Source organism: Theropithecus gelada, chromosome 17 (genome assembly GCF_003255815.1).
Source record: "Theropithecus gelada isolate Dixy chromosome 17, Tgel_1.0, whole genome shotgun sequence".
NCBI lineage: Eukaryota > Metazoa > Chordata > Mammalia > Primates > Cercopithecidae > Theropithecus > Theropithecus gelada.
Window position 1 is genome coordinate 55,401,309 of NC_037685.1, and position 10,731 is coordinate 55,412,039.

The following is a 10,731-nucleotide window of genomic DNA, read 5'->3' on the forward strand; positions in this document are numbered from 1 at the left end:
ATTAGTTCAGCGATTGAAAGGTCATCCCCTTTATGTGTTTGTAAGTATCAAAAAGCTTTTCTGGATTATACTCTTACGGTACTGTAATCTGACTGCAGGGAAAAAGCCTATCACAGTATCCTTTATCCCAATGGAGAACACATTTTACACTGCTGGCTACAATTAATTGCCTTTCACTGTGCAATACTGAAAGAGAGACTGAAAATTTATATTATCTGATGTCAGGCAATCGGGGACGTGCCTTGTGGGGTATCACGTTAAAACAGCAAAATGAAAACCACTGACTGCCCCTCTTAAACTGAAGCTATAAACTCTTCACCCAGAAATTCCCTTGGCTCTTGAGCAACATTTCCAAGCCCCATTTCTCTCTGCGTTCTTTTTGCTGCAGAGTGTGTATGAAGGAGAGCTTGTGTCTGTGCCCTGTCTCCTGCTTCTGCATTCATTCATTCCATAAGGAAATCGTGAGTTTCTGGCCTCCCCCAGCCACTGCGTTTGGAGTGCTGTTGTGAAAAAGCCAAGCGCGCGTAAATCCTGGCCCGACCACTTTCGAATTCTGAGATGCTGGGCAGCTAACTGACTTCACTTCTCTGTGCCCGATTGTCCCTGTCTGTCAAACAGGGACCCTAACAGTGCGTACCTCATATGGTTACAGACGGGAGATGGAGAAAGTGGTTTTACTTTCCAGGAACGCAGAAATGCAGTGGGCACACGTTTACGTTTCTGTGTGTGTGCTTTTTTTCCTAAGGGTTTTTACATACATGATCTCACTGTATCCTCCTGCTAGCTCTGCAAGGTGGTTAAGTATTATCTTTACTCTATTCAAGAACTGAGGAAACTGAGGCCAGAAAAGGGTCACAGATGAGCCTGACATCCCCGCCGTGTCCCTCAGTACGTGATAGCACTCCTAGACACAGTTTCACAAAACCCATCTCGCAGAGAATTACCTAATGACCAAAAAATATATTAAAGCTAGCAGCCACCAGCCTATAGTCTTGGAGTCATATTCTTGTTTGTAGTAGACAACTGTGTGTGGGTTCTCTGAACTGCCTGGCCAACTACTTTGATACAAATGCACTGAGGCCAGAAATCCCAATACTAACAACCCTTCCTTGAAGTAAAACATCGACCTTTTCCTCTAATATTTGTCAAAAATGTGCATAGACCTGTAAGTGGGAGCATTTTTAGTCTATAATGCTTCAAAGTGCATGATTCATCAGCCTAGTTCTTGAAAGGAAAAAGCTGGGTAGAAAGATCTGGAGTCTAGGGAAAAGAGAAGTGGCATGAAGAGAAGAAGGCAGTGGTGTCAGCCCTGTAGCATCTTAGTCGCCTTGACTTTTCAGCCTCAGGGGAAGCCCTACAGACTACCGATGGTGGCATGTGTCGCCCGGAGTCAGAGGGAAGTCAGCAAAACACGCCCAGTTCAGCATGCCAGACACAGTCCTCAAGGCTTGTTATCTGACCTAATTGGATCTCTTGAATCTAATTTATACTTTTTTTTTTATTATTTTTATTTTTTGTTATACTTTAAGTTCTAGGGTACATGTGCACAACATGCAGGTTTGTTACATATGTATACATGTGCCATGTTGGTGTGCTGCACCCATTAACTCGTCATTTACATTAGGTATATCTCCTAATGCTATCCCTCTCCTCTCCCCCGCCACAGTAGGACCTGGTGTGTGATGATCCCCTTCCTGTGTCCAAGTGATTTCATTGTTCAATTCCCACCTATGAGTGAGAACATGCGGTGTTTGGTTTTCTGTTCTTGGGATAGTTTGCTGAGAATGATGGTTTCCAGCTGCATCCACGTCCCTACAGAGGACCCAATTGGATCTGTTGAATCTAATTTACACTTTCATTAGTACAAGCAAAGCCACCGCCCCTTCTGGGTGTGTGCATAAACCTACACTTGCGTCTTGATTGATGCTGATCCTTTTAGGATAGCACCAAAGGAGGCTTGAACTTCTCTACTTTTTTTTTATTTAATGAGGTGCTAAACATACAGTTTAATTATAAGCACTTAAATTACAGTGATGTCAGTGTCTTTGCTGCGGAGGGACACCCACAGAGGAGACTGTCGGACCTGGAGTGGTTCTCATTCCACAGGAACACTTGGGCTCAGCACAGGGGCGTGTGGAAGTGGCAGGGGGACCTTTAGGTAATGTCTAGGAATAGCTGGCTTCCATTCGAGATTTTGTGGAAAGAACAAAGCAAGGCAATAGAAATTTCTGGAAAGGTGAGGCGTAGTAGTTTAATAGACACAACAAAGATTATTGCTGTGTGTATGAACTCTCTTCTACTATTTTAAACAAGCTTCATGGAAAAGTTCAACTGACAGACCAGTTATTAATAGATTCAATAGGTTCCAAACTACATGGAAATTTTTTACACTTAAAATGAACAAAATATGCATTATTTTATTTTTTCTCTTACATAGAGTTTTCAGGAAAATTGCTTTCCACATTTCAAAACTAAACATGTTTGCTGTAGATAAAGAAGCCAAAAACAAAGCATTGATTAGTTTATAGACCTGTATTGTTTATATCTGTGGCACACAATTTTAAACCAAAAAATATAGGGAGCATTTCTGTTACTTTGTAATAGTCTTATTCACTATTTTAATTGATTATCAGTATGCTAATTTGTGAGTATGCCATCATTATTTTTTTAATTTTAATTTTTTTTTTTTGAGAGAAGGGATTGGCTCTGACACCCAGGCTGCAGTACAGTGTCATGAGCATGGCTTACTGCAGCCTCAATCTCTGGGGCTCAAGCCATTCTCCCATCTCAACCTCTGCCAAGTAGCTGGGGCCACCAGTGTGCGCCACCATGCCTGGCCAATTTCATTTTTATTTTTTGTGGAGACGAGGTTTCACCATGTTGCCCAGGCTGGTCTCCAACGATCCTCCTGCCTTGGCATCCCAAAATGCTAGGATTACAGGCATGAGCCACAGCACCTGGCTCCATGACTTATTATTTTATTTTATTTTATTTTATTTTATTTATTTTTTCTGAGACGGAGTCTCGCTCTGTCGCCCGGGCTGGAGCGCAGTGGCCGGATCTCAGCTCACTGCAAGCTCCGCCTCCCGGGTTCACGCCATTCTCCCGCCTCAGCCTCCCGAGTAGCTGGGACTACAGGCGCCGCCACCACGCCCGGCTAGTTTTTTTTTTTGTATTTTTAGTAGAGACGGGGTTTCACCGTGTTTGTTAGCCAGGATGGTCTCAATCTCCTGACCTCGTGATCCGCCCGCCTCGGCCTCCCAAGGTGCTGGAATGACAGGCGTGAGCCACCGCGCCTGGCCGATTAATTTTTTTTAAATACCAAATACGGAGATTTCTGTACTGGCAAATTATTTATGTAGAATAAAGAAAGTCATTAACAGTATATTTAAACCTCGATGCTATTTAAAAATAAATTCCTAGAAAAAAAAAACTACATACAAAAGTATGCAAATGTGTAATGCTCTGCAATTATTACCTGAGCATTGCAAACTCACCGGACCCCACAACGTTTGTAGCGAGAAGTCATCAGTAAGAGCTGTTATAAATGAGTGCCATTTTCTTTTGCACCTTGCCAGCCCCTTAAAGTATCACATTTTGGCAATGGAAATTACGTACGAAAAACTTACATTTAAAAAAAATTGAAATTATGTAGTCTTGGCCAGGCGCGGTGGCTCACGCAGGTAATCCCAGCACTTTGGGAGGCCGAGGCGGGCGGATCACGGTCAGGAGATCGAGACCATCCTGGTGAACACGGTGAAACCCCGTCTCTACTAAAAATACAAAAAACTAGCCGGGCGCGGTGGCGGCACCTGTAATCCCAGCTACTTGGGAGGCTGAGGCAGGAGAATGGCGGGAACCCGGGGGGCAGAGCTTGCAGTGAACCAAGATGGCGCCGCTCACTCCAGCCTGGGCCACAGAGCGAGACTCCGTCTCAAAAAAAAAAAAAAGAAATTATTTAATCTTATTCTTCAAATTGCTTATTTATTTTCTTTTCTTACTTTTCTACTGGGTATTGAACATTTTCCAACTTACTAATAAGGGCTTTTTATGTACTTCGTGATTAACCCTTAGTCATGTATATTTTTCTTTTTGAATTTTGGTATGGTAAACCTACAGACACAGAAGGTTAAAATATACATTAAATATATAACATACACAATATTTTCCTGGGAGTTTTACCTTTATAGCATGCTCATTAAAACTTTTCCTAGCCGGGCGCGGTGGCTCACGCCTGTAATCCCAGCACTTTGGGAGGCCGAGACGGGCGGATCACGAGGTCAGGAGATCGAGACCATCCTGGTTAACACGGCGAAACCCCGTCTCTACTAAAAATACAAAAAAACTAGCCGGGCGTGGTGGCGGCGCCTGTGGTCCCAGCTACTCGGGAGGTGGAGGCAGGAGAATGGCCTGAACCCGGGGGGCGGAGCTTGCAGTGAACCAAGATGGCGCTGCTCACTCCAGCCTGGGCCACAGAGCGAGACTCCGTCTCAAAAAAAAAAACTTTTCCCAATTCCAAAAGCATGGAAATAATTTTTTAACATTTCCTCACATAAAATTTATTTGAAATTTTATTTAGTAAGATAGAAGCTTTAACTTATAAACGTTTTAAATAGTTCATCAGTTGCCTCAATATCATTTATTAAACATGCTACATTTTCCTCACTGATTTGCTAATTTGTGAACTATATTAAATCCCTACATACAGTTTTTCAGCATTTATTATTCCAATTATTCCACACATATGTGTGTGTGTATATATATATGCACAAATACTTATATATGTATATATAATTTAAATAAAGTTAATGTAAAATATAAATATATATACAGGTATACACAAATTTGTACATTTATACACAAATATTTAAGTAATTGTGTTCTAGTGTTTCTTTCTTAAAACAGCTAAGTCTATACCCTAACATATACATCAATCAATATAAGCTAGTCTAATAATCTTTCAATATCATGCAGAATTTATTGACTACTATTTAACTTATGGTTTTTACACGTGGTTTTATTAATGAACTGGCCTGTACTTGAGAGAGGCAAGACGGTGTGAGAACATGACTCTGAAGCCAGACTTCTTCAGTCTGAATCAGGTTTCTCTTTATGGCTCTAACCTTGAAGATATATACCATCTCTGTGATTTATTTCCTTCACGTTTAAAATTGGGAAAGTCATCGCACATATTCCAATGATTGATGTGATCATGAAATAAGTAAATAAAAGTAAGGGGCTTTAGATAGTACCTGGCACAGAGTAATGCTCATTGAGTGCCACCTATTATTACTGTTTTTGTAAGTGTAAATGTGTGCATCTGTTGTTGTTCTTGTTGTTACCAGGTTTTAGTGTCTGGGTTATCCTACTGCCTTTATTGAATTAGTGTTTGTTTTTTCCCATTTTTAATTTCTTTATCATGGAACAGTTTAACTAGCATCACCATCATCATTGTTTTGAAGTTTGCGGGTTTTCCTTTACATAGTTTTAATTTATCCTGACGAAGTTGGGCTGCCTCTTTTCTTTTCCATGACTATTTTATCTTCTGTTGATCTTATTCTAGGATTGGCTATTCCTGGAAATTATCTCTTATAAATCACCATCGTAGGGCTGAGGCTTCCTGAAAGTTAATATTTGCCTAAAACCAAAGCTTAAACACCCCCATATAGTTTGTGGCACAGGTCTCTCTACGTCCAAGGAATTGCTCTCTGCCACATCAAAGTGAAATTACTGGGACAGTTCAGATTAATTATTGAAATTATCCAAACTTCTCAACTCCCGTTTCCTTTCTTCGGCAAAGGCACGTGAGTTGTGAACAGAGGTGCCTGTTCGGCCTGTTGATGCACGCAGCATGATAGTCATAAGACAGTACAGGATAGAGGAGGTGGGGAACCAGAGACAAGTCGTGTTGCTGCAGTTTTCAAGACGTGCTCTGCTACGTCTTCCTGTCACCCCTCTCAAAATGACTGAGAATGTCTATATGTAATGAACATTATGGGAAATATAATTAACTACATAGCATTCACCCTTCTGCCAAAAGGCAACAGCTGAAGTGATCAGGCTACATGGAAAAGCAGTTATGGTTGTTCTAATGGTTTGAATTGCTCCCCGACGTTGGCCCCAACAACAACAAAATATATATATATATATAGAACTATATATATATATATATATATAGTTCTAAACCCCAGTGCCTATGAATGTGACTTCATTTGGAAATAAGGTCATTGAAAATGCAATGAAGTTGAGATCATGCTGGATTAGGGTAGGCCCAGACCCAATGAGTGGTGTGTTTAGTGGATAAAGGAGAGGGAGATCTGTACACAGAAACACACACAGAGACAAGACCACTGGAGATGGAGGTAGAGGTCTGAGGGATGCAGCTATAAGCCAGGAAATGCCAAAGATTGCTGGCAACCACAAGAAGCTAGAAGAGGCAAGGAGGGGTTGTGCTTTTCAGGCAGAGCTTGGTCCTGCACACATCCTGATTTCTAATATTTAGGCTCCAGAAGTGTAACAGAATAAATTTCTGTTTTAAGCCAGCCAGTTTGTGGCATTTGTAATGGAGTCCCCAGAAAATTATTACGGATTTTGGTATCAGGATGTAGATTGCTAAGTAACACATACCTGAAAATATGGGAGTGACTTTGGAATTGGATTATGGATGGAGGTTGTAAGCATTTTGAGGCATATAAAAGAACAAGCCTAGATTGCCTAGACAAAGTTGTTGGTAGAAATATGGACAGTAAAGACAATTTGGATAAGGAATCCAAAAGAGATTGCAAGTGTAGAGAAGGCTTCTGTAGTCTTAATGGTACTTGTATCTTTACAAACATAATGTTAGTAGAAATGGCAGCATTAATAATGCTTCTGGTAAGGTCTCAGAAAGAAACGATGAACATATTATTGGATAGTAGTGGAAATGCAGTCCTCATTATAAAGTTGTAGATAATGTGGCTGAATAGCTGAATTACTATTGTGAAGAAAGAAGCGCTTGTAAGTGACAAACTTGGCTACTTAGTGGAGGAGGTTTCCAAGCAAAGTATATAAGGTGTGGTCTATTTCTCCTTGCTGCTTATAATAAATTGTGAGAAGAAAGAGAGAAATTAAAGAAGGGACCATTAACAAAAAGGGAAGCAGCACTTACTGATTTGGAAAATTCTCATCCTGTCCATATTACAAAAGATGCTGAAGCATGCTCTGGAGACAACATCAAGGACATGGCAGGACAACCTTCTGCAGGGGAGGTGAGGCATGTCTGCTCAAGGATCCAGTCAACCATCATGGCAGCAGGATCCGGGAAGAACCAGTGGACAGCCCCCTTGTCTGCTAGTGTGGATTCCCTTGACATACATGAAACACACAAGGGTTTTAATAATGTTATACAAAAGAAAAAAAAAAAAAACCTGCCACTTTGACTGAAAGGAGCATTAAAGCTCCTTTCTGTCTTCTGTGCCTGCATTGTCTCCAAAAGGCAAGCTGAACAAATTCCTGTGTTTCTAAGAGTTTCCTCAAGTGACATTTTCTTTTATCCAGAAATGGATAAAAGAAAGGATAAGTGTCATATTCAGGAATTTCATAGTCAGGAAAATGGCCTATAGAGTTACTCGTCTGTGAACCCGTGTTGTCTTTTAAGAAAAAGGGAAGAGTGACTCTGAAAACACTGAGGCAGAGGCCAGAGGCCGTGAAGTTATCCCAGAGGACAGAGGTGTGTGCCCCAGGATAGGCCTGAAAACACCTATCCTATGGCTGTCCCACCACTGCATTTTAGAGGCAGAGGACTTTTTCTCTGGTGTCGTAAGTCCACAGCTAGGGAGAAATTTCACTCCAAAATGAATCATACCCAAAGTCTTCCTGAAAGTTAATATTTGCCTAAAACCAAAGCTTAAGAGCCCCCGTATAGTTTGTGGCACAGGTCTCTCTAAGTCCAAGGACTTGGTCTTTGCCACATTAAAGTGAAATTATTGGGACAGTTCAGATTAATTCTTGAAATTATCTTACGAGTGAAAGACCCAAAGTCTTACCCATATTTGATTTAAATAATTTAAATGGTAAGATTTGGGACTTTTTGAGTTAATGATATTTAGATGATATTTTGGACTTAGAGTTGATGCTAGCATGGGTTAAGATTTTGGGGGGTGTTGAAATGGGGTGAGTATAACTTGTATATTGAAAGAATGTGAATTCGGGCAGGGTGCAGAGGATGGACTGTAGTGGGTTGAACTGTATTCCTCAGAAAAATGTTCAAGTCATAGTCCCCAGTCCTCGTGAGTGTGACCCTATTTGGAAATAGTACATCATTTAGTGCTTTTCTCCTGTGGTTGCAGTATGTTTGTTCTCAACGCTTCCATTCAGCATTGTTCTGGAAGCCCCAGTCAGGGGCATCAGGCATGAAGCAAGAAAGCATCCAAATTGGAAAAGAAGAAGTAAAACTATACTTCTTTAAAGGTGTGATTGGTAGACATAGAAAAACTTTATGAGATATTCCAAAAAAGGGGAAAAAACTAATAAATAAATTTATCAGGGTCACAGAACTAAACGGTCAATGTACACAAATTCATTCTATTTCCATATAGTAATAAAAATTGAAAATGTATATTTAAAAATATAAATTGAAATTTTCAAATAAAATTTAAAAGCATTTTAAAAATCAAAACATGTAGGAATAAATTTCACAAAATATGGGCAAAAATCTAAAAAGACACTTCAAAAGTGAAGACACTTACAGATGCCCAGTAGGCAAAAGTACCCAACATCTTTAGTCATCAGGGAAATATGAAATCAAACCACAGAGATGCAGTTTCACTCCAACTAGAATGGCCAAGGGGTCGCAGGTGTGAAGCACCTTGAGCACTCCTGTGTTGATGGTGGGAGTAGTTATCAACTTTGAAGACATGTTTGGCAGTTTCTTGTACAGTTAAACATACTTTCACCTTTGACCCAGAAATTCCATTTTTTTGGCATTTACCTAAAAGCATTGAAAACATATATTCATAAAAATACTTACTCAACATGTACACAGCAGCCTTATTCTTCATACCCAAAATTCATGAATGGGGAATGAAGAATAAATAAATTGTGGTACATTCTTACAGTGAAATAATAATTAGCAAAATAAAGGAAAAACTACTACTGATACTCGCAACAACATGGATTAATCTGAAAAACATCATACCGAGTGAAAGAGGGCAAACACAGTAGAATCTATGGCTGTAGGATTCCGTTTATATCAACTTCAAGAGCAGGCAAAAGCTCATCACTAATCTTAGAAATCATCACAGCGGTTGCCACTGGGGTGCACTTGAAAGGAGCCTGAGGTCAGCTCTTAAGCATTGAAAATGTTGAGTATCTTCTTCTGGGTGGTGGTCACATAGGCAATCAGTTGTTAAATCTCACTGAGCATTTAAAATCCAGACATCTTATTTTGTGGAAATCACACACCCATTAAGTAAAAACAAAAAGAACAGTACTATCAGAAAAAATATATATATGAGTACTTGCAGAAAATTTCCAAAGCTTTGAGTTGAATAAGATCTGAAAGAAGCATGTATTTATGTGAATTTTAATTCGCTTGTCTAAGTTGTCCTAATTCTCAGTTATGATATGAGTAAGAACTGGAAATACTTTATTTAAATCATGATAACTTTAAAAACTTTTTTCAAAACCTCCTTCTTTATGGAAGAATTCACTTTTAATTTCCCTAATATTTCTCTTTCTACATATGTTAGCATTAAAGCTCCTTTCTGTCTTCTGTGCCTGCATTGTCTCCAAAAGGCAAGCTGAACAAATTCCTATGTTTCTAAGAGTTTCCTCAAGTGACAAGCAACTGGACTTTCTACTCCAGGCAAAAATAAATAAATCACAGAGATTTCCCAGAAGGCAAAATGTTGCAATTCTGTGGCACCGCTGTTCACTCCCTACACATATATGAACGAAAACATGGAATGTTCTTATTTCAAATCTACTCTATATATCAGACCATGGGGGGTTTTCCCTTTTTTTTTTTTTTTTCCCTTTTTTTTGAGACGGAGTCTCGCTCTGTCACCCAGGCTGGAGTGTAGTGGTGCGATCTCAGTTCACTGCAAGCTCCGCCTCCCGGGTTCCCGCCATTCTCCTGCCTCAGCCTCCGAGTAGCTGGGACTACAGGCGCCCGCCTCCTCGCCCGGCTAGTTTTTTGTATTTTTTTAGTAGAGACGGGGTTTCACCGTGTTAGCCAAGATGGTCTCGATCTCCTGACCTCGTGATCTGCCCGCCTCGGCCTCCCAAAGCGCTGGGATTACAGGCGTGAGCCACCGCGCCCGGCCAGTTTCTCCCTTTTTTAACTCACTTTACTTTTACTTCCATGTGAGTATTAATTTAAAACTCACTTTAGATAGTTTAGAGAATATGGACAGAAACTGAAAATATATTTCACAAGAGAAGATACACAAATGGTCAGTAAGTAAATGTTAAAGTGTCTCATGAATTTATTTTCTGTATGCAAATTTGCTTATTTTTTAGCTATTTTAAAATGTTTTTAACTTTGTTTAGTACCTAAATTAGACCTGTATAGTTAAAGAAACTTAAATACAAGTGATACCTAGTTAATGTGTCTCTCTTTTTTTTTTTTTTTTTTTAAGAGCCTACCTCAGCCTTTAGTATTCAGGGATTTTATTTGTCATCACTCTTCAGCTGCTACTGCTGTGTTGTAATTGGAGTTATGGTTCTTTTTTTTTTTTTTTTTTTTTTTTT